The 26,398-nt window shown below is 40.6% G+C and overlaps 1 long non-coding RNA gene across 1 annotated transcript in view; it reads right to left on the reverse strand.

Annotated features, from left to right (window-relative positions):
• Positions 1–20,009, reverse strand: part of LOC141392948 (uncharacterized) — a 545,805-nt gene extending 525,796 nt beyond the window's left edge. Inside the window, exon 1 of the long non-coding RNA XR_012409925.1 lies at positions 19,866–20,009. This is a non-coding gene — a long non-coding RNA (uncharacterized lncRNA). The remainder of the gene's footprint in view (positions 1–19,865) is intronic.
• Between the last annotated feature and the right edge of the window lie 6,389 nt (positions 20,010–26,398).

Consider the following 26,398-nt stretch of genomic DNA (forward strand, 5'->3'; position numbering starts at 1 on the left):
TCGATTTCCTTTATTGTTTGCTGTGTTAAGATGTTTAAGATAAATGCCTAAATAAAACAACAAAACATTGTTTTGATTAGTAGCAATGTTTATAATGTAAAGGTATGGTTTTCGATTTCCTTTATTGTTTGCTGTGATAAGATGGTTAAGATAAATTCCTTAATAAAACAACAAAACAAATGTTAATATATCGATGGTTTACATTCTCAACCTCGTATCTTAAAAAATACAACTTTTCAGGAGAGGCAAAAAAGGATTTATGTATCTTTTGATACCTCGGGGTTTGTATAAAAGTGTAAAAGGAAATTTTAGGGAATTGAGTACATCTATGCATATTAGTAGTAATAATATATTAATCAATTTCCGTATAAGCATGAAACACATTTATTGAGATACGAGTTTGCTGTATTAACAATAATTTTAAATTTGTGTTACTTGATGAATAAGTTACGAGTTTGTTGAATTCACAATTTTATTAAGCCGACATAAAATTCGAAAAGAGAAAAATGTAAAAAATGGCATATGGAACACTTAAGCATGAAACCGACGTATTCTTGAGCGACCGTAATATTAAAATATTTTCATTGACATTTTGATTTTATAACAACAATCTTGTTATTGTAAAATTGTTAATTTTGTAATTCAGGCACACACTTTATTTATTAGTCACTTATTATGGTAGCAGTAATGTACCTCATCGTGTAAAATGTAAGGTAACTGTTCTTGGAGAACTGTTCCTCGCTCATAATTTCTTCGAGATTAAAACTACTAATATGCTCCAAAACCCTCTCAACCTCCACACTTGTGTTAACCCTCTTAATGAGCACGCGGGGTCCCATTTTCTCTTGTATCTCAACCTCTTATCTGACTTCTGAGAATTTAGCATGACTAGCTATCTTCTCTCTTTCAGCAACAGAGTGGGTACACATCCCACTAAGTCCGCTATACATGGTCCAACATCGTATACCACCTTCTTCGCAACATCTTTGGCTACTACAGTGTTGTCCTTGGACTTTACCTCCACATTTCAACCGGCTTCGGATGAGACTTCATTGCTGCCTGAGTATCACTGTGACGAATACTGGAACGGTTTTGCCTTGCGGCAGCAAGTTCCTGCACGTTACAAGTTGAAAATATGTCCGAAGACATAGCACCACTATCAACAGGCAATGGCTTTAAAAAGACGTCGCTCTCTCTTACACCAGGAGCAGCAGAGGCAACATTTAAGGTCGACGCCGCATCAGCAGAAACGTCTCCAGTTGCGACAAAACCAGAAACGATACCGTCTGATGCACCATCAACCCATTTGGCTACCTTCACTTGATCCCAAACTACCTCTTTGCCCACTTTCCTCCTACTACTGTGATTCCACCAACTGACTTAATCGTAGGTCTCTTAAAACAAGGCCGACTCTCACCCCCAGTAGCACCAGCTGATGTAGCACTCTCACACAGCACAGTAACAACTGGACGTGGACGCGTACACATAGAGTTGGCCCTACTTCCTCCATAACCGTCTTCGCCACCTCCGGCCCATAAGGGCCCTTCTTCGTTGGTCTTACCACCACAGACCAAGTTTCCACCGTTTTCGCCACTGTAGCAGCAGCCGCACCAGCCATCGGCACAGCAGGGGGCGCCATCAAAAGGCGCACTCACAGTCACGGCCTGCCTTAAGGCCCCGCAGACGTCGCACCCGCACCTGGAGCTGGCAATGGCTCATAGATTTCAAACTTTCCCTTCAACCTCTCATTCTCGACTATTGCTCATTAGCATCTCTTCGAATCTACTGGCCAAGCTAATAACCTCTCTGGTTGTTTCAGTAGAGCAACGACTGTCACAGATCAAATCCAAGAGCGACTCTGTAATACTCTTCATCTCCATAACCGTCACCCCACTCACAGACTTCACCCCAACTCTCTTTGTACGTGAGCGGCTCTCCCTCTGCTGACCACCGGGAACAATCTCAGACGCCACGCTTTCCTCCGCCTGCGGAACAACGGGCGCACTCAAGCAACCAACCACAGTCTCACCACCAGGCAAAGCTGACGCCGACGTTCCCTGAGCAGTCTTCCCCCCACCCCCAACCTTCCCCCTCTTGCCTTTTTCGACTTCGCCTTAGAAGGCGATTGGAAGACCAATAGTTGCATTGGTAATATTCGCCCCTGCACCGGAGTGAGGTGCCAAATATGTTCAAGTGTTTGGCCCTGTTCACCACTTTGGTTTGGTGCGGAACCAATCTAAAATTCCTGTCTTTCCATGGCTCAGACAACCGGTTGTTAATGCAACTCCACATGAAAGCCGTATACTCTACCCGCGATTTGGGTACAACCACAACCACCACAATGCTCCCACAAAGGGACCTATGCCCATAATCCTCGCCAGCACTTTTCAAAGCACTGGGAGAAAGAAGGCTTATGCCTCGATACGAGCGAGGATAACTCCTCACCCGATCAGGCGACTTAAGGAGCACCACGACGCGAGCTTCCTTCCACGCACGCGGGAAGTGCCCCTGCTTAATGCAACCACCATGAACGGACTCAATATACTCAGACATGACCTTTCAGATGGCTTTATACATACTTCCGGTCATACCATCGATCTTCTACTTCTAATCCGGCAGATACTGTCCGCACTTCATTACGCTCCAAGTCCGGAGGCTCACCCAACTCCCACACAAGCGGGGGAGGTTAATGAGTCTCCGACCGTGGGAAGAAAGACCCCAGCAAAATCCCTACGTTTCCCGCCCACCCCGAGGCTACCAACGTGGAGCCAAGACGCAACGCCTGTAGGCCAACCTGACGCTTAGACCCACCATGTCGGCACACACGGTATACCTTTCCCCAGGGATCATCCCTGTGAATGTCCCCTCAGCATCAGACCCAGCTCACGGGTCCACCATTTGATCTTACTTGGCTTCACCAGACTGCGCCTACCAAGGAGTACGTCGTTGACGCTAATTATCCACTCATTCAACTTGCTGACCTGGTCATCTAATTTCAGTGCCCTGAAATCCGCTAATGGCATAGCTTCCCTGACACAGTTCGCATAATGGCCCCAGTTCACGTCTCGTTCCACCCAACCCCGGAAACGCTCAGTCGCCCGCGTCCAACCCCGAGGTGTGACCATAATCCTTAAGAGACTTTGGTCACTAATGACCAGTCTTCACTAATCTGCCAAGTAAACTGGTAAGCTGTCATTGCTGCCACATTTGCAACCGTCACGTCAATGTCACTTACACCAGAAGGCCCATCGAAGGTATACAGATCCGAGGGCTCATTTAAGACCACCGGGCCCCTCGCTAACACCCATTCGCTTAACAACTCTCCTCTTTCGCGGTTCCGATGTCCAGATGTGTAGCTGGCCATCTTAGAGAACCACAAAGAAGAGGTTGCATTTGCATCTAAGCCTGGGATTAGCGGACAACTACCCGCAAAGAGTAGTACAGCATCCATATACCCAAAAAAGGCTCCAGGGGTAAGCTAAATCGACAGTAGATGCTAGCCAACAACACCATTACCCCCGCCCACTCAACGGACAGACAAACCCCCCATTGGCTACTTAAAAGAACAGTACAGTCCATGTCACTGCCCCCACAACTATAGCAGAGTCACAATTCTGGTCCGTAAAGACCCGCATACCCTCCGGGAATCCCCTCACACAGCCATCTATTGCGCCTAAGTTTAGGAAAGCTTGGCCCAACTCCTGCGCGCGCTCGCAGACCCCTGACAGTTGTATTGAACAACCTCCATCATCAATGTCTTGCCTTCGCCCTCGCAACCAAGGACGCAAGCACCGGGTACTCTATGGCCATCATAAGATGTCCTGCAGGGAGACCTCTGAACGCCATGTTTCTGCAGTTGATGGGATTTGGACACATCGAAGCTAAATTGCCAGTACCATCACATCTGCGGCAAACATTTTCCTGCAACCGGCGACACTCCCTGCAAATACGGACAGAAATGTGGTGTGATTAACGTAGGTCCCTGCCTTTCAGCCTAACCCCAAGGTGTTCAAACAACACTGGACTGGTTACAGGCTACCAATCAACGCCCCTTGCACCGTAGTGAGGTACCAATTGCGTTCAGGTATTTGGCCCTGTTCAGCACCTTGGTTTGGCTCGGAGCACCATCTAAAACTCCTGTCTTTTTATTTGGGCAACCACAGCCACCACGATACTCCCCGAAGGGCCGCACCAACTACTGGCCCCAGTCCGAGACTGCATTCCCGAAGAAAAGTGCTACAAGGACCAGGGGGCTTGCCGGCACCCGTGGTTCCTGAATTAAGTCTCTGGTACGACCTCGTAACCATGAAGGCTACTACCAGTTGGTCCCCAAACGGAGCCGGGACTTATGGCCCGGTGCAAATACGGACAGACATGACGGTATTAACGTGGGTACCTACATTCCGGTCTAACCCCACGGTGCTCTCAACACCGTACGGAGACAATGCGTCCGTCAACGCCCTCATCACCGAAGTGTGGTCATGTTCACCCCCTTGGTTTGGGGCGGAGCCTATCTAACACTCCTGCCTTTCTGTGTGTCAGGCACCAGGCTGATAATGCAACTCCACATTTGAGCCAAAGCTCTGCCCGCGATTTGGCTATAAAACACAGCCACCTCTATGCTCCCAACAGGGGCCTGCACCAAACTGACAGGCTAGATCTTTGAGACCTAGGGCCTCCTGACACCCGCGGTACCAGAATATAGCCTCCGGTCAGGCTTCGTAGTATAAAAAACTACTATCAGTTGAATTCCAAATAATTCGGGTCTGGTGTCCCACAGAATAAAGCTCCTGCGAACTTCGTAGCCAAAAACTACTACCAGTTGGAGTCAAAGAGTCCGGGACTGGTGGCCCACAGAATAAAGCCTCTGTTCCGCTTCGTAGCCAAAGGACTACTACCAGTTGGACATAGGTGTCCGGGACTGGTAACCCACAGAATAAAGCTCCTGCCAACCTCGTAGCAAAATACTACTACCAGATGGATTCCACTGAGTCCGGGACTGGTAACCCACAGAATATAGCCTCTGCTCAGCTTCGTAGCCAGAGACTACTACCAGTTATACTGAGGAGTCCGAGACTGGTAACTCACAGAATATAGCCTCTGCACAGCTTCGTAGTCAAAGACTACTACCAGCAAGACTACTAGAAGTAGACCACGGAAGACATGCCCGTCGCACCATGCACACTGGACCGCAGCAAGCACCCTTACGAGTGACTTCCCCGTCGGATCATTCACACATACCTAAGCAAGGTGAGCTAAACTTCCAAGGAAGGAAGCACAAGAAAACCCTACACAGGTAAGAAGGAATGACAACGCAATGCAGCGACAAACTTCCCAAAAATAGACACTAACACACACAGACACAACCTCTCTAAACCGTTGCAAGCCTTCCTTGTCTCGTCCCCCATTACCGAACCAGAGAAATTCCAACCATCACGAGTACGTTGAATGTCCATTCCGGCTAAGTCTCTTACGTCATCATAGTACATGCACTGGGTCAGTATGTGCATGGAGTCCTCAGGCCCCAACCAAGATCCGGGGAGTCAGACGGGCCTCTTTGATGCAAAAATGCACTAAGAGAACCATGTCCCGTCAGTAAACTGCCAAGACTCAGACTGAAGCCAAAGTCTGGCCGATCTCGTACAAAGGTCTATATAATTGTTCCACAAACATCCCATAAGGGACAAGGGAGACAAAGGTCACGTCTGTGGCGTGCGCCTATTAAGGGTTAACTTATTCAAAATAAGAAGAAGAATGCATGATTGATAACATTGATCATATAACAAAACAGCTGTTTGTATAACAGTCAGTATTACTGACTTAAGGGGGGAAGTAAAAGAAAACAAGGAGAGAAAGGAAAATATGAGTTGATATGATGAGATCTTCCTTACAAAAAAATACAGGAAGATCTGCCCTTTTTGATTTGACCAACGAAGAAGAAAGGATGTGTGGCTCTAGCAACCAGCGAATAAAAAAGAAGTTTATACTAGTGATGAAGATCTTTGTTAATAAATGAATACAACACCTATATTCAAGGGCGTAGCCAGGATCCAATCTAGGGGGGGGCAAGGTTTTTTTGGTGATGTGTTTAGTTTTTACATACAAAATTTTAAAACCTCTATTTAGGTACTTACCTAATGAAAAACAAGTAAAAAAACGTCCACCATGAAGTATTCTGAACTAATATGGAATAGATAATTTTCTTTCCGTTACGAAAGTACCATTGCCCACAATTTTAGGCGAATTTGTTTGACCACTTCGTAAACCAATTGCCTACCACCTAACCTAGCTAGTCAGCTACAATTTTGTACAATACTTGAAATTGGGCGGTATTGTTGTTTAGGGGCTATACCAAAACGTGGACCTATGTCCACAAGAAGTATTTTGATCACTATGAACCCTTAATGCTAAATTGCACCAAACTTATACAGAAAATGTAAATAAAAACAAAAATTTTGAATGGAGGCACTCGAAGAACGGGATTAATACGGACTATATCCGACTTGATACATGACTGAAATTTTGGACCAGATCGATTGCTCCCATCAAAAGTTATCGTTCACACCATTTTACAATATATATTCCGAAACAAGCGAAATATACACCTAATGACATTGGATGCACATTCTCATGTGGTTCGAGTAATAGTAATAATTGTAATTTCTTAACAGATACATATAGCATATCTAGATAATAGCTTTGTTCCTTTACTTTTTTAATGGTAAGGGTGGTAAAAGAGAAAAGTGTCAAAATTGCTCTCTCATGAACATTTTTACCAGAAAAGTAAAGGAACGGAAAAATGGTAGATCCGGCAGCAATGTCAAAAAGAAACATAAAAAATCAATTTTCGTCTTTTATTTCACAGTTTTTAATTTAGTTTTGTCAGCGTTCGACTTTTTCTTCTGTTTTTCGTCCATTTTCTTTTTCATTGTGAAATAATCGTCAAACAAAAGTCGAAAAATCAGTTCTGCCATTTTTTACCTGCAGAAATTTTGCTAGTAGCCTGCGGTAGAAGAGAAAACCATTTTCGCACTCTCTCCACTCTTACTCTCTTAAAACTGCTTCCAGTTTTGCCACTTTTCGGGGTTAAGGAACGCTTTGCAGGTTAAAAATGGTAACAAATGGTTGAAATGGTAACCTCAGGTAAGTAAAGGAACACAGCTAATGTTAATATATGTCTCTGTTTACCTGTTTAAACCATTTCGTACTTGGTGTTCGATTTTTTGAACAGTAAACAAATTTTAAACAAGTTTTGGTATGTATTTTAATTCTTATCTGTCAGCAAATAAAAAAATTCTTCCCTTGAAAACTCACCCTCCATTTTTGAATCCTATATTTTTGGATACTTTTTAAATAAATTTAAAAAATTAAAAAAAAAAAATTAAAATGTAATCATTGTAAATTATTGCCAATATATGAAACCGTTTCACAAAATATAATGAGGATTATTTAGATGCGCAAGCACGACTTTACATATATGCAAAGTTGGCTGTTCGAAATTTCAAACACTGGTACTTATCAAAAATATCAGTGGGTATATCAAATCGTGGAAATGTACTTATAAATTAGGGGGGAAAGTTATTATAGCCCCATAGAAGACTAAATACTAAATTTCAGCCATTTCTGTAGGAGAGTACGTCTAAAATCCTGAAAACTCCTAAAATCGATATAGGCTATATAAAACATGGACCAGTGCTGACAAATTTCTGAAGGAAAGTTTAGTAGACCCAAGTTAGACTAAATATGTATTAAATTGCAACCATTTCTATAGAATAATGCAGCTAAATCCCTGAAAACCCCCGAAAATTTGGCGGTACCGTTCTATTGTGGGTAATAAATAAAAAGTAATTAAAAAAAATTAAGATACACTGTTTTATCTATAAATGCACTAGAAACAAGAAAATAATTTTTCGCTTAGCCTTAATAATTATATTCTTCTTCATGATAGAATCTTTTGAATAAAACGCTTGCCATTTTGTCACCATTTTTAATTTAAATGCAAGCGTTTTATTTAGCAGAGTGTATTTATATATAAAACATTGTATCTTAATTTTTTTTTTAAATTACTTTTATTTTTAACTTTTTAGTAAATTATTTTTTTTTAATCCACTGAGAATCCCATAACCAAATTAAAATGCCTGAAATCAGATGGTACCGCTATATGGAGGATATACCAAAACCTTGACCTATGTCCAAACTTTTTTGTGGGGAAGTTTCTGTACTTTTGGAAACTCCAAATGCCAAGTACAGCCAATTCGGACTAAAAATGAAGATAAAATCCCCAACATATCTAAAATCGGGTGGTACCGCTAATGGGGGCTATAGGAAATAATGGGCCCATATTGGTTTTGGTTTCATATTCATGTATTATCACCCAAATCTGAAAAGTGTGCAAAGTTTTAGTTCGATTGGTCAACCGCAACTGTGTGAAAAATGAGTTACTAGATTTGAACTAAACAGACAACAAAGGAAGTTAAATAAAACATTGTAAAAACGTGGACCAGTGCTGACATTCCGGGGAAAAGTTTTATAGGCCCAAATAATACTCAATACCACTCTTTAATCATTTTCTGTTCCTTCAAAAATATATCAACAAACAGCATAAAAACGGCCTAACCCACATGCCCAAAAAAATCTAAACAACAAATTTTTGAAACAAATTCTAAAAAATGTCATATTGTATTATTTTAGAAGATAGTATTACCTAGTGTTAATCAATACAATATGGAATTGTTTTAATAGTTATTTCAAAAGGTTCTGGTTAGACCTTTATACCCTGTTTGATTTTTGTGGACATGTGGGTTAGGCCGTTTTGGCGCTGAGCGCTTCAATTATGTTTGGATGAAATCGGTTTCAGACAATTTGGAGTGTTTTAGCTATCTCCTTCCGTCTGACTGACTGGACGCACAATAACTCTATAACGGATCAACCGATTCGGTGCAAAATATGGCCTTCGTAATATTTTATCCAAACTTAGTTTAGTTCGAAGATGAGCCATTACGGTCCACTTCTTCAGGTACCCTCCCCATAAACATTTTCCCTAAAATGGCTCGCACGGCAAATCTGGTCCATATATCGCACATCATAATATTTCTACGAGACATAGATCGTCCAAACATACTTTAAAGAATTTCATCTATGCTTTCTTAAATAAAACCGTTTTCAATGATTAAACAAAAATATCTCTTTAACACATTTTGACATCACATATAATTAAAAGGTGGACCGATATGGCCCTCTTCGAAGTTAAACTAAATTTGGACCGATATAATAATTTGGACCGATTTTAATTTCGACAGACTGACTGACATGACCCGATCGACTCAGAATTTTATTCTGATCAAAAATATGTATACTTTATAGGGTTGCAAATAAGTTTTTCAATGCGTCACAAACGGAAAAACCAACTTATACCCACCATATTATGGCGGTGGGTATAAAAATTACATATCTCATCTATTTTTCAACCGAATTCATTGGTTTTTCCAATTTTCGAAAGCTTACTTGCAATTAATAATATAAATATTATAAAATAAGAAATAAATTATACTGTTTGGTATCTTCTAAGCAGCCTAGAGCTCGAGGAAAAGCATTTTCCTGTTTTTATGCGTTTTTTACACTTCAATCAGCATAACGATATAACCATAAGCTATATATTTTTAAAAGTGGTTAACAAATGGTTAGGTTAACCACTTTTAAAAAAATATACATAGCTTATTCGAAAGATATTAGTCACGCATTTGCCGTTATAAAATAAAAAAATAGTACATCAGAACATCTGCAATTTTTCAACATTTGTATAACAGTATAATATTTCAAAACTTTTTTGAAGGATCCAGGGGTGGGGGCAGCTGCCCCTCCCTGCCCATAGCTGGCTACGCCCATGCCTATATTCCATCACACAAACTGTTGTGGATAAAACATTCTTAATGGACAACAAAAATAGGCAAAAGAACATTTAAACCAAATCAATGAAAAAATTGAACTTAAACCTAATTGAACTGTTTTAACAAAAAAAGAAAGTCAATGAATTTAAGCAAAACACTTTAAGGCTAAATAAGATTTAAAAATAAAACTAAACTTAAATCTAAGCCTAAAACTAAAAACAGACTCAAAACTAAAACAAGTCTATAGCTTGAAGCTAAGCAAAGTTAAAACCAAAGAAATTTTAAAGCTACATTAAACGTTAACGAAACTGGAAGCCACACCATCGCCCATCCAATCCAACGAGGGAGCCGCAGCTATTTCTAGCATTGCCAGTCCGGCATGCTCCGTTATAATCCCGATCGACTTCAACCTATATACTTGGACAGAAAGACGGACGACAGTTGCCAATAGTTACATTCTGCCGTATTTGCATGAAAAGAAAGAGATTAAAAAGAGTCTTAGAAAAGGCCAAACAATACATCATTAGCTTAAATTTACACTTTCCTTTTTTAGTGTTCAGGTACAGAACTCAGGGTTGAGCTCAGGCCAGGGTCAGGAACCTTTTTGTTACCTAATTAGCCTTGTAAAGTGGAGGCACCAGATTCCATTGTTTAGTCTTTTTCTGAAACAGAATAAAAGAAAATATATTATTCAAATTTGTTAAGATACGGAATATAATTATCAACTAACTATACAAACACAACGACATACTTACCTATTGGGAACAGCCGGCTGCATGCTGAAGTCCTCATTTCGATTAAAACGTCCAACCTAAAAAGAAGAAGGAGATATCATAGAATTTTGTAATAGTGGTCAATTTCTGATTTTGGTTTGTGTTAAATAATTCATTCTTTTGAATTTCTTTCATTAATATTTCCCGTCAAAAAGTAGTTTTCACAAATTGTAAACAAAATGTTTTCGGCTTAAAGCCGTCTTAAAAAGGTGGTGGTAATGGGATGAACGAAGGTAAGTAAAGGGTCAGATCTGGGACACTAATGACAACAAAAGTGTCATGGCGAGAGAAGTTCTCGGTGGGAGGGATAAATCTCCTGGTAGGACAGCCGCCAGGAGAGCTTTTTCATTAGGAAAATTTAGTTCATAAGGTGAGTTCGATTGTTATAGTTTTTGGTTTAAGGTAAGGTTTTCTTTTTACAGACATATTTCAGGCTTCCTTGTGATTTTCCCCTTTGCTGTGTTAAGACCGGTATGATTATTCTTTTTGTGTCCAGCCGAATAGTCAACGAGTGGCAAGAACCATCCCTCAGCCGACGAGCTATAGCCGCGCTAAACGTCAGTATACCGGCAACGCCACTTGAAGACGAAACATTTACGAATTTTCGTTCACTTTAGAACCTCGGTTGTTACACGTCTTTGATAAAAGTGTACGTCACCCGATCATTACTACTCGCGGCCCACCTTGTCTGCCACCTAGACACAAGGCACTCATCCACGAGTTTCTTGTTCCTCCTAAGATCCCCAGTAAGATCAGACGCAGCAAGCCAATCAACCTCTGAGAGCTGCAGTCCCTTCTTGATCTTAAAGATGATAGCTCTATGAATCACCTCCAAGTCAAGAGGAGCTGAACCTAGCAATACCTGCAAAGCATCGGTAGACACTGTCCTACAAACGGGCATACACGCTCACAAAATAATTCTTTGACAGGACTGGATCCTACGTAACCCTTCAGCAGTCATAACTGACCTGTACCATAAAGGTGCACCAAATGTTGCACAAGCAACAAATAGCCCACCGTATATAGTACGGTGTGCACCGGCCCAGTCACTCCTGAGGATACGCTTAACATTCCCTGAGATCGCTAACAGCTTGTCCTTGACATAGTTAAAATGAACATTGAAGTTTATGCGTTCAGCAACCATTAGACCGAGGTATTTAACCTCTTTCACAAACCTCAAGCTAACTCCGCTAGAACGAATGAGTGGTGGACGACTATGCGACAACCGCCCCTTAAGGAGCATCATCGACGTCTTATCAAGAACCCCCTCCACACCAACTCGACTACTCCACTCACCCGTTATGCGCATGGCCTCCTCACCCAGCCTCTCAAGCTCTGCACGAGTTTGACCTTCAACAAGAATGAGAAGGTCATCCGCATACGCACACACCTTGACTGAAGCAGACAATGAGCGCAGCAGAGTATCCATCATGAGATTGGAACCCTGAGGACACCCACGGGCCAAATCCCGCCAAACCGTGTCGCTGGCACCCAGCACACAAGCTTTTCTATCACTAAAATGACTACGCCAAAGACCTAGCTCGCGACAACCAACCTCCTCCAACCGCGCGAGCACGCTATCCCAAGAGAGATAGTCAAACGCACCTTTGAAGTCAACAAATATGCCCAACACATACTTGGCTCTAGACTCACTAACTACACTGCTAACCTGCAGCCAAGCATCTTCCACACTTCTACTTTTCCTAAAACCGAACTGTTCTGCGGAAAAACCAACATTATAGCTCTCCAAAAGTCGTGTCACCATTACCCTCTCCAGCGCCTTAGCAAGCACTGGGAGGAGACTCATGCCACGATAGGAGCGGGGATTGCTCGTATCCCTATCGGGGACCTTGAGAAGAACCACAACGCGCGCCATCTTCCACGCAGGAGGGAAATAGTTCGTCCTAATACAGCTCACAAAAATCGATAAGATATGTTCCGGTATATCTTTTCAAATGGCCTTAAGCATTCTTCCTATCGAGCCATCCACACCCAGGGACTTATTACATCTAACCCTACACATGCTTTCGTCCACTTCCGATCTATCCAGAGGTGGGGGATCAGGAATCTCCAACACTGGCGGGATATCACCAACCCTCTCAGCATCAGGGAAAAAGTTCGTCAGTAGCGTCCCTACGCTATCTCCCCAAGATGACAACGAATTGCCAGCCTCAAAAGAAGAGATGTCGGTCACTCTATCTTTACCTCTACATACCTTGTAGACGGTTCCCCAAGGGTCATCCCTATTGTCCAGTACAAATCTCCTCCAATATTCGTCTTTAACCCTTGCTAAACAGTCTTTGTACGTCCTAAGAAGAGCAAAGTAGTCAGCCTTACGTTGAGGTAGATCGTCTGCATTAGTCCGTCCGGCGCTTTGGAATTGTCTCCTCAGACGCCGAACAGACCTCCTCATCAGATTTAACTCACGGGCCCACCATCGAACCTTACTTGTTTTCGTCTCACGACGTCTACCAATTCGCGCATCATTCACCGCGCACATCCACTGATCCACTTTGCTAATCTGATCGTCAATCGTCAGTAGCCTGAAATCCTCTATTGGCATTGCTGCCGCCGTAATCCATTTGGAATAGTGCCCCCAGTTTGGGTCATTGTCTCTCCATCTGCGAGACAGTTCGCTACATCAAGACTAATCAGCCGATGATCACTTACTCCCCAGTTGTCAACAATGTCCCACCTGAAGTCAAAGGCGGTCATTGCTGCCCCATTTGCAGCCGTCACGTCAATGTCACTTGCACCATTGGGCCCATCAAAAGTATATAAGTGACTGGGTTCATTCAGAACACCAAGTCCCACCGATAGCATCCAGTCGTTAAGCATTTGACCCCGGTCGGCATTCCTACAACTGGCCGAGTGACCAATTTCTTTGGAATGCCAAATGGGCGAACATGCCTTAGCGTCTAGAGCCATAATAAGTGGACTACTACCAATAATCGGCAACAGAGTATTTAAGTACTCAAGATAGAGACCCAGCGGAGCACTAAACCTACAATAGACGCTAGCCAAAAGCATCATCCCAAAACACCCTTCAACCCGGAGACAAACGCCCCATTAGCTACAACTTACCGTAGTACAATCCATATCTCTGTCACAAATAACAATTGCAGAGTCTCCATTAACGTCCGTGAAGACACGCATCCACTGCGGCAATCCACTGACCACGCCATCCCTGGTATAAGGCTCCTGAAGGAGAGCCACAGACGCCTTCGCAAAGCATCTGCCCCAACTCATACATCACCGACCTCGACCTCTGACTGTTTAATTGAATGACGTTAAAATCCATGATTAATTACGTAACCTTGCCCGCTCTTACATCGCGGCATACACTGGGCAACTTACCGACAGCATCATATGATCTGCCCGAAGCCCCTTAAACTCGCAGTTGCGACATCGACTCGGATTCGTGCACGCTACAGCATCATGACCGCTTAGCCCGCAAGGCCGACAGATCCTATCCTCCATACGGCACTGGCTGTACCGATGGTCGAAGCTGTGACATTTAAAGTATGTCATAACCTCATCACGAAGGCGAACCGGAAACCGGTGCCACCTGATGTACGCCCCGTCAGCAATCAGCAGCTCATTTGCCCGTTGTGTACATTCCAAAACCAAGCTAAACCTGGGTCCTTCGGGTTTCCACGGGGGAGATTCCAGTTTTACACTCTTTTGAAATACCTCTTTAGACATCATCTTTTTAAAGTTTTTGTCATACAATTCTTCCATAAACTCATCCGGTGGTATTTATCTATAGTCTTCGCCTCAAGGCCAAGTTCCGTAAATTTTGAGTTCGCCACAACCTTCTCCCGTTCTGCCACAGAAGGAGTCCTTATAATGGCACCTCCATCGCTAGTAGGCTTAACGCTGTGAACCCGTACTCCAAGTGTCGGACCAATCTCATTCACCACTGTTTTTACCACTTCTTCCGCTGGAACACCTTTTCCCTTGACAAAAGTCGACCATGTATGAGTCGGCTTTAAAACCTTAGGCATAACTTGCATTGGCACTACCGGTTCTTGACGGACAGGTGGAGCTGTCGCCCTCGTGACCGGAACCGCTTCATAGATCGCACGCTCCTTATAAACCTCAAGCTTACATTTTAGACGCTCATTTTCGGTAATTACGCTCAACAGTATCTAATACCGAATTCCATAAGGGATTTGGTCATTTCCACTCCCAAATTATTATCAATGACCGTTTCCATTAAGCCATTAAGGTGACCTCCTCCATTTTAGAGATTGTAACTTCCATGCCGCTAAACACACGCTAATTGCCCGGGCGATTGCGGCCGATAGCCTCCACCTCACTACCAGTCAGCACAGAGCCGATATCCGACACAACACCTTTAGTACCAGATTTCGGGATCATCCTCGCTCGCACTCGGTCCACTGATAACAGATTTCCCCTTCCTCTTCGCCTTCAAAACATTCGGAACCTTAATAACGTCCGATTCCGCCGCGCTACATGGTGCATCGGATGCCGACATAAATCCATCCTTTTCAGCATCGTTCACGCTTTTCTCGCCTTTGTGCCTCTTAATTCCTTCTCCTTTTCTTATTAAACCCTCCATTTTCACCAGAAGATTAGTAAAAACTAGTGATATAAAAACATTGTTCCACAACAACTAGTGATATTACCACTAGTAATACTCACCAGTGGGGTAAATGATTTTTGTTAGCGCCGAATACCAACAGGCACTTCCAAAATTATAATTATTTGAAATAGATATTCCCAAAAGAATTGATATTTTTCTGCGAAAACACAACCGATTCACACGATTTTTATACTCACACAGGTAGGAAAAACTTCCGCAACCACGTGGATATGCTTTTAGAGTTGAAAACCCGATATATTTATCACACCGATTAACCCGATGATTACACATGCAAGTAACTTGCAGACAGTTGTGTATACATATTATAGTCGAAACTTCATTTTTTTCGAACTGACACTTGCATGTGTAAACGTTCGGAAAAAAAATTGAAGTTACTTTCAAAGCACTTACATTGATTACTGACAAGGAAATTTTGTCGGCAGTGAGGTTGTTAGTTGGTGTGGCAGTGAATATGTGTGAGTGTATTGGTATTTTTCGAACTGTCACTTGCATGTGTAAACGGGGGGTTTGACTTTCTAGAGCACACAGAAAGAATTCACACACCAGAGTTGCAAATACGGGCATACGTCGCACAGTGTTGCCGCTTCCATACAAAAGTGGACAAAAATAGAAGGAGTTGACCTAGGTTGATGAATTTTTGCACAAGTACTTATAAGGGCATAGGAATGAAAAATTTCAACTTTGGTCCATATCGGTTCAGATTTGGATATAGCCCCATGAGTAGCTCTACCGATTTTCACAAAAATCGGTTCAGATTTGGATATAGCCCCCATATATCTTTCCCCGATTTTGCTATAAATCGGTCAATTGTAATCGTATAGCCTTCAAGTTTTATATGTGATATTTTCTTAAGCCCCTGAGTAGTTTCACCGATTTTCATGAAAATCGGCACAGTTTTGGATATAGCTCTCATATATATCTTTCCCCGATTTTGCTATAAATCGCTCAATTTTTGATGAATATCCTTCAAATTTCACATAGGATGTTTCCTCAAGCCACTGTTCAGTTTTGCCGATTTTGATTTGATTTCCAAAAATCGGTACAGATTTGAACATAGCCTCCATATATCTTTCATCGATTTTCTATAAATCGGTAATTTTTTGGAAAATAGCCTTCAAATTTAATATGGGATGTTTTATTAAGCCCTTTTTAAGTTTCACCCATTTTGATAAAAATCGGGTTAGATTTGGATATAGCTCTCTTATATATTTTCGCCCGATTTTATGTATTCGATGCACTAAACACGCAATGTATGTGATACAGTGCTGGACATATCAATGGAAACTTTTCCAACTAAACTGAATATAATAATTTTTGACTAAATTAATTTATTCCTTAGCTAGATATACCTACATATGTTTGCATAAAATTGAATATGCAGGTATATTTGACTAAGGAATAAATGTACTAAGCCAAAAATTATTATACTTAGTTTTCTGAAAAAAGTTTCCATTGATATGTCCAGCACTGTATATTGATTAAATTAGGAAAATATGACGTAATTAACCATAATTGAGTGACATCGGGCGAAATTATATTTGTAAGCCATATTCACACCTGAACCGATATGGACAAAGCTGATATTTTTCATTCCTGAGCCCTCATAAGTACTTGTGCAAACATTCATCACCCTAGGTCAACGGTAAAACAGAACTGCGGCCTGAAGAACCTCCCATGTTAAATTTGAAGGATATTCATCAAAAATTGAGCGAATTATAGCAAAATCGGGGAAAGATATATATGGAGGCTATATCCAAATCTGAACCGATTTTTACAAAAATCTGTGAACCTACTCTGGGCCCTAAGAAAATATTACATATTAAATTTGAAGGATATTCATCAAAAATTGAGCGAATTATAGCAAAATCCGGGAAGGATATATATGGAGGCTATATCCAAATCTGAATCTGTGAACCTACTCAGGGCCCTAAGAAAATAACACATATTAAATTTCAGGGCTATTTGATCAAAATTGAAGAAGTTGTAGCAAAATCGGGAAAAGATATATATGGGGGCTATATAAATTCTGAACCGATATATCTCAGATGGTTGCAGGGATGGGCAGAATGTTTTTACACATTTCGCTTCAGAGGAGATGTCCAATTAACGGAAATCAAGAGCCAAGGTGGCAATAGGTGGCAATCAAAAGATCTACTCTACGAAATATTAAGAATTAATACTTTTTTTTATCAAATTTAAATTTTTAGTTCTTGATAACGGTACTTTGCCCATGTGCAGTTGATGTCAACTTTTTGTACTAAATTTTTTGTCTATAGCCCAAATCTTCATCCAAAACTTTTAATATTATCAACAAACTTTTCAGAAAATGTTATTTTAAATGTCGTCTAATTTTCATATGATTATCACTTTAGATTATCTGGGAAATATTTTTCATATTTAAAGAGCTATAACTTCATTATGGATGCACATATCGACAAAATTCTTTCAGATTCGTTGTATCGGATGTGTTTACTGTAAGAAAAAAACATAAACATATGTAAAAGTTAACATCACATTTTTTGATTTTTGTCCAGGCGGCAACACTGTGCGTCGTGCTGCTTTATGTGAGTACCTACCTTGCGATCTACCTCACAGTGCTCTTAACACCGAGTGAATACAATGCGTCTACCAACGCCCCGCACAGAAAGTACGAGTACCAATTCGCTCACACGTATTTGGACATGGTCTCCTCCTTGGTTTGGAGCGGAGCATATCTAAACTCCTGCCTTTCTTTGGGTCAGACATCGGGTTGATATGCAATTCCACATTCGAGTCGAAACTCTACCCGCGATTTGGGTCTAAACCACAGCCACCGCGATGCTCCCACAAGGGGGCCAACACCAACTGCCAGGCCAGACCCAAGATCTGGGGGCACCTGTCACCCGCGGTACCAGAATATAGCCTCCGGCCCGACTTCGTGGCAAAGGACCAATACCAGTCGGACTCCAAACAGTCCCGGACAGGTGACCTCCTCCAATCAAGCCAGCCGAAGAAACATACAAGAGAGGACCACGAACAATTAACATGCTGTCCTCACGGACTGCGCGATGGGCCCACAGGAACCGCGGCAACGGACAACACAACACAAACAATTGACAAAAGCCACCCTCACGGATGACTGGCACGACATCCACACCAGGGAAAAAACGACGCCGCACCGACACCAACTCTCCTCCTCCCACAACACCCAACTGTAGACAGGACTATGTGGAGGGATCAACTCCACTAAGTCTAGTCCTTCTCTAAACAACTAAAAGTCCCCCTGTCTTCAAGTGCCCTACTGAAATCCCACCCCGCCCCTCCATACGTGATACCAATATTGGCTAAATCTTTAATGTCATCATAGTACCGGCATTCCGTCAGTATATGCCGCCAGTCTTCAGTCATCCCACACCCACATAAATCTGTCCTGGACAGGCCTCTTGCATATAAAAATGCATTTAGAGAGCCATGCCCCGTCAGTAAGAATCCCAGACTCATGCTAAAGCTGAAGTCTGGGCGGTCCAGTACGAACGTTGCGTCACGAATAAATTCGTACGTCACCCGCCCTTTGTCACTGTCCGTCCACCTAACAGCAGCACGCTCCCGAAGGATTGCACTGCGCCGCCTAACATCCCCATCCACCAGATCAGAAGGCCCGAGCCAATCATCGTCAGAAAGTTGCAAGCCACGCTTCAGCTTGTACAGAACAGTCCTACATCTCGCTTCCAGGTCAAAGGGCAGGGCGCCAAGTAGCACCTACATTGCGTCCGTGGACACAGTGCGACACACTGGCAGACATGCTAACATGACCACTCGTTGACATGACAAGAACTTCCTACGCCCAACAACAGATTCTGCTGCGGCACACCATACAGGTGCACCATATCTTGCAGAGGTAACAAAGAGTCCACCATATATGGTGCGCACGGAACGTCTGCTCAAACCCCAGTCGGTCCGCAAGACCCTTCTTACTATACCAGCTACAGCAGTTAACTTGTCCTTGAAACGATCGAAGTGCGGCAGGAAATTCATTCTCTCGGCCATCGTTATCCAAGGTACTTGTCTTGCTTGTCATACTGTATGCTGTGGTCACCAAATCGAACGTGGTGAGGTCGACTGTGCGCTAATCTGCCTTTCAGCAGCATTAGCTCAGTCTTCTCCTTAGACTCGGTCACTCCAGACCCGCACGATGCCCATGGCCTCCTAAGCACGACGCTCCAGTTCGACACGCGTCTCACCTTCGATCATGATGAGGAGATCATCAGCTTACGCACAGATCTTGGAAGTGGTCGCTAATTCCCGCAGCAGAGAATCCATCATGAGGTTTTTACAGGACAAGCTCTAAAAGTTTGGAAATTTCTTTACCTTCAGTACTATGCTAAGTAAATATTTGTTTATAACTTCTGTTCGGATTGTCCGATTATTACCAAAATTTGACAGAATTTAAGTTAAAGGGCGTTAAATATAAAAATGTAAAGAACTTGAAAACATGCTAAGTCGACTTAGCATACTATTGTTTGGAGGCGTCGATATGTCCAGACCGTCTCATTGGCTCCCACGACATAAGCCCTTCGTCCACTGAAATAACTCGACCAGAGAACAAACTCCCGACACCTGATCTCAGACAGCTTAGCGAGCACGCTATCCCACGAAAGGAAGTCAAATGCGCCTTTAAAGTCAACAAATATGCCTAAGACATATTTGGCACTTGAACCGCTCAGACTGTTCTGCACATGCATCCACGCGTCCACCGAACCTCTACCCTCGACAAAGCCGAACTGATGGGTGAAGGACCCACGCCGCTGCACTCCCCTAGCCTTGCCACCATAATCCTCTCCAGTACTTTTCCAAGCACTGGAAGAAGGCTTATGCCCCGATACGAGCGAGGATTACACCTCACCCGATCAGGCGACTTGAGAAGCACCACGACACGAGCTTCCTTCCAAGCACGGGGGAAGTACCCCTGGTTAATGCAACCACCAAGAACGGACTCAATATACTCAGGAATGACCTTCCAGATGGCTTTATACATCCTTCCGGTCATACCGTCGATACCTAGCGATACTGTTCGGTTTTGCTTGGAAACTACTAGTCCTATCGAAATGGGACTAAGGAAAATGTTGTAGCTGTGAAAATTCTCTAGAGGATTGACCGTTATGATTTGTTCCTAGGTTTTACCATTTTTCAGATTTATATACATATGTTCAAGTCACATTTTTAGCATTTTTGTTAGGTTTCAACGATTTGCTTGAAAACGGTAAGTCTTATCGAAATGGGACAATCTTTTAGCTGTGAAAATTCTCTATCATTTACCATTTTTGGGATATATAAGTTTAAGTTGAGAAATTGCAGTCAGGACATTGTTTTATAAGGAGGTGATACAGTCAATGCATTGTCCCAATTTGAACTTTTATATCTCACTAACGGTAAAGCCTACGAAATTTTCATAAAGGTCAATCTTTTAGGGAATTCACATAGCTACAAAATTTTTTTACTCCCATTTCGATACGACTTGCGGTTTCGAAGCAAAATCGTAAAAACCTAAAAAACCCCTAAAAATGCCGACTTGAATCGCGATTTATTTAAAAAGCGCTCCGGCGATTTTTCGTTTGTTTTTTTTTTATTTTTCTCATCTATAAACATTGTAGTTTCAGAATCCGCAAAAACTTCCCAGGTATAAGCACCTTCCATTTAAAGTTGCTTCAAGAGCACCTTGACTTATGAGTATTTCTTTGCCTATCGTTTTTAAAGAATTCGGTTTTTTCAAACAGCAATATGTCTGGAACCATATAACGCTACCTACCGCCCGATTTTAGATATTTTGACGTTTTTAGCTACAATTTCAGACCGAATTAGCTATAAATTTGCATTGAGTGTTCGAAGTGGTCAAAACTCTTTTCTGCTACAAATTGTAAACAACGGTAGCACCCAATTTCAAGTATTTTGACGTTTTTAGCTAAACTTTGAGACTGAATTAGCTATAATTTGGTATTTAAGGTTTGAAGGGGTCAAATAACCTCTACCACAATAGGGATACCCCCAAATAACAGTACCGCCCAATTTTAGCTATTTGGAAGTTATCCACATTTACGGCATTCTGAAGCTGCATTTTCTGACCGGATTTGCCGTAGATTTACACTTACGGTTCCTGGTAATCAAAAAAATTCTCCATCAAAATTTTTAGGCGTATGTCAATGTTTAGTGTAGCCCCATATAACAACAGCACCATCCGATTTCATGTTTTTTTTTATCTGGGAAGCCCAGTCGTCAGAAAACTTACTCAGCAAAAATTGTGAACATTGGTACTTTCGTAACAGAAGGAAAACTAATTTGTCAATTTTCAGAATATTTCACGGTGGAGGTTATAAAACTTAATAAACCTATTTGAATCTAAAGCTCTTCGAAGAAATTGTCGGAGTACCTTCAGTACCTTCTTACAGAGTTTTGGGGTCGGAAATTACAGTCGGAGATAGTGGACCCATACCACAATTTTTGGGGAAGAAGTTTTGTAAATAATTTGAACAACAATTGAGAGCCAATGCCCAAAATTTTTGGTGTAAAAGTTTTATGAAGTTTTTGATCTAATTTCCGCCGAAAACGCCGATAAAGACTTCAAAACACCTGAAATTTGTATGGTATACAAAATGGAAACACTACATTTGAAGTATCTGCTAAATGATACCTTCCCATTGGGATCAACAAAAAAAGATTATAACAAAACATATGGTAAAGAGATCAGAATTTACAAAAATGACTTACACCAGATTTCCTATTTAATCTTTAACACTTTGTACAAGGAAATTGCCTTTTCCCACACTGGGAATTATAATAACTCACACCTGCATATTATACACACATACTCAAACACATATACATACATACATATCGACAAAAACACCATTCAAGAAATAATCGTAGTGACAACAAATAGGAGGATACTACTAAAGTATTCGCATAAATTCAATAGCAACCTGCCTGTTATTATCATTTCCTATAGTAGGGATCCACATTTGTTATTCAGTTTCTTTTCTTCCATCAAAGCACCAAGTTATACATGACATTGTTATCCTCCGCACAATGCTCGTACTGGTTGAATGGGAATATTCAATTTAGTTTATTTGATTTGTAATTTTTGCAACATTCAGCAAAACATGGTAGAAGAAAGTGTACACATTACAAAGCCTCATCCTTTTAGCCTTAACTACCAGTAGAAATAATATTATTCTTATATAAGATTGTATTTCGTTGTAACATTGAAAATAAAATTGAAATTGCAAATATGCTGAATTGTTTGTTTGCTAAATATGCACAACGCCCTCTTACTATCTTATATTAAGTTTTTTTTTAGTCTATACGTATGTATTTATGTTTCTACACTACAATTGTTTCAAAATTTAAATCACAACCTTTACATATCAAACATAAGGAAATTCATGCACTAGTCTGTACACAAAAATAAAAAACCACGAAGCAGTTTTTTCAACAGTTTTTATTTTCTAGTTATTATTTACTTATATGTATAATGATTTCTGGTCCTTACAATAGAAGAAAAATTCACAATATTTAAATTTACATCTCCTTAACAACAACACCTATAAAATATTTTTCGTCAACAAGGTTAACGAAAATCTGGGTAACAATCGTAAAAGAGGGCACTGAGGTATATCTCAAAAACAAGAGATGAGAGAGAAATACTGTTTCCGTTTTTAAAAATAACTCGCCAATTTGAGTATGAAATGCAAAAGTAGGGATAATTACAGTTTTGTTTCGCGTTTGTCTTAAAATGTTTATATTTATCCAAGGAAGGATCTGTAGTGCGATTCTGTAACTCCTTAACGACAGAATTAACGACAAATGTCGGTAGTTAACGAAAATGTTCGGTAAGTGGTATTCTGTATACCAATTTTAACGATTTTTTTCGGTAAATTTTGTCGTTAATTACGGAAAATTATTGTTAAGTTAACAACCAAAAAATGTAGTTGTTAAGTCTTAACGACAGTACATTATAACAACATTTCGCTGATTTCTTTTAACAACGTCGTTTTAATATGAACATATGTTATGTTAATAAGGAGGGTACACAAAGTAAATTCCGCCTTATTGAGAAAAATCTTCTTAATGCTATGTAAATGTGTAGAATAACATGGGGCAGCTTCACCACTGTTGTGCTTTCGACAGCGCCGATTTTATTGAAGCTACATAAAGATCATCAAAGAGAACTTGTAGATCTTCGATTAACTCATAACTTTACCTTGGACCATCTTTATGTAGCATCAATTAAATCGGCGCTAGCGAAGGCGCAACAGTGGCTGCCCCATGCTACCCTACATATAAAGACTGCGCTAACCTTTGTTTTACTTATTAAAGAGGAAAAACGATAGCTAATGCTTCAAAAGAACTCAAGTGTGGTATTGCTATGTAAGACCTATACCAATGTCCTTAACACTATCTTTCTAAGAGGCTTTCATTGGTTTTAATTAAGCATTGAGGCCAACACGTGAATAGTATTACTATAACCTACTTTGTTCTGTGATAATCTTATACATAGATTTAAACCCAGCATTACTAACAATCAGTATGCTAAAAATGGCGTATAAGCTTGGATTTTCGAACTTTTCATACTCTCCGCTATGAGAAATTTCATTTAATGTGGGCGTGAATTGATTATGTCAATATATAAACTCAAATGAAGGTAACGTGGATCCACGATCACTGAAGAGGCTTAAGTCATGTCAAATATCAAAGCTCAATCGTCATATGGCGAAACCCGCTCTTTTTCACTGTTCTGAATTTCCATACAGAGCGCCACAACTCAAAATATGATCCCAACTTTTAATTAAAAAATACAACTGCGCTTTTAAAAAAGATTAATGATGGTTTTATCACTTTTATTACTTTTAAATCACAACACAATAAAAACATCTTAAGAAATGCCTCTTTACTGGCATCCGTAGTCATCCAAAAGACACACATTTGAGCCAAATCTGAATTGTTTCCTTCTTAAACGCTTTACGTTTTGTATTCGTGACGAAATAATGTTTTCAGCTTCAAAATATATTTTAATTAATATTAAAATATAATAATTGACATTTTTCTTCACATTAATATTCGTCGGTATGAGTTATTGATTTCTACAATCGGTAACATAAAGTTACAGAATAGCACAATCGTTAATTCAACCGAATATTTTTGTTAACTACCGATTATATAAAAAAGTTACAGAATCGCACTACTGACATATTTTTTTTTATTTTTGCCTTATTAAGGCGAAGATCATTTATAGTGACATTTAATTAATTCTCTTTCGAGTTGAGCTTATTAGACCTATTATATACATTATTTTTTGACATCGCGAAAAATCCGCGAAAATTTGCAAAAATATATTTTGAAGAAAGTTACTTGTTTCCTCACATTTCGCTGGAGGCTTTTGTTGTCGATTTATTTATTTCCAATTTTTTAACGAAAAGCGTATATGCACAAACTGTGACATTTTTACAGTGTTTTATTTAACTTGCTTTGGTCCGTTTAGTTCAAATCTGGTAACTCAATTTTGACACAGTTGCAGTTGACCAATCGGACTAAAACTTTGCACACTTTTCAGATTTGGATGACAATACATGAATATGGGTCCAATTTTTCCTACAGCCCCCATATAGTGGTACCACCCGATTTCAGGTATTTTGAGGATTTTATCTTCATTTTTGCCCGAATTAGCTGTCATTTGGCATTTCCAATGATACAGACATTTCCCCACCAAAAATTATCAACATTGGTCCAGGTTTTGGTATAGCCCCCTTATAGCAGTACCACCCAATTTCAAGTATTATGAGGATTTTATCTTCCGAATTTTATCAGCCGAATTGGCTGTAACTTGGAATTTGGAGTCCCCAATGGTACAGAAACTTCTCCACAAAAAATTGTTGACATATCGTCGGTGTCATGAATAAGTGTTCCATACGCCATTTGCCTGATTCGAGAAAAACTCAAGTTAATGTTTAAGGCCATACAGGATAAAAATGGTGCAATAACCCAATACTTTAAGAGCTCAGTTCTACTTAACTAAACTCATAGAATATATCAGTAGTTTATTTTAGTCAGATATCTGTGATAGTCTAGAAGTTATGGCCAATTTTTATACCCTCCACCATAGTATGGAGGGTATATTAAGTTTGTTTTTCCGTTTGTAACGCATTGAAATACTCATTTGCGACCCTATAAAGTATATATATTCTTGATCAGGGTAAAATTCTGAGTCGATCTGTGCACGTCCGTCCGTCTGTGGTAATCACTCTAGCATCCACAAAAATGGAGATAGGACACTGAAATTTTGGGAAAATGCGTCTTTTGTATGCAGGCAGGTCAAGTTCGATGATGGGCTATATCGGTCCACGTTTTGGTATAGCCCCCATATCACGGTACCCCCCGATTTAAGGTATTTTGACGTTTTTAGCTATATTTTCAAACCGATGTAGTTATAATTTGACATTTAGGGTTCTTAAGTGTCAATAAACTTATATAACAAAAGTTGTGGACATAGGTCCACGTTTTGGTATAGCCCCCATATAACGGTACCCTCCGATTTACGGTATTTTGAAGTTTTTAGCTACATTTTCAGACCGATGTAGTTATAATTTGACATTTAGGGTTCTTAAGTGTCAATAAACTTATATAACAAAAGTTGTGGACATAGGTCCACGTTTTGGTATAGTCCCCATATAACGGTACCTCCCGATTTACGGTATTTTGACGTTTTTAGCTACATTTTCAGACCGATTTATTTATAATGTAACATTTAGGGTTATTAAGTGTCAATAAACTTATATAACAAAAGTTGTGGACATAGGTCCACGTTTCGGTATAGTCCCCATATAACGGTACCCCCGATTTACGGTATTTTGACGTTTTTAGCTACATTTTCGGACCGATTTAGCTATAAATTGACATTTAGGGTTCTTAAGTGTCAATAAACTTATATAACAAAACTAGTGGACATAGATCAATGTTTTGGAATAGCGCCCATATAACGTTACCACCAGATTTCAGGTATGTTGACGATTTAAGTCGCATTTCTAGACCGAATTAGCTATAATTTGATATTTAGGGTTCTTAGTGACCAAAAAACTTAT

This window comes from Musca autumnalis, unplaced genomic scaffold (genome assembly GCF_047663935.1).
Source record: "Musca autumnalis isolate F117 unplaced genomic scaffold, ASM4766393v1 scaffold_2, whole genome shotgun sequence".
Taxonomy (NCBI): domain Eukaryota; kingdom Metazoa; phylum Arthropoda; class Insecta; order Diptera; family Muscidae; genus Musca; species Musca autumnalis.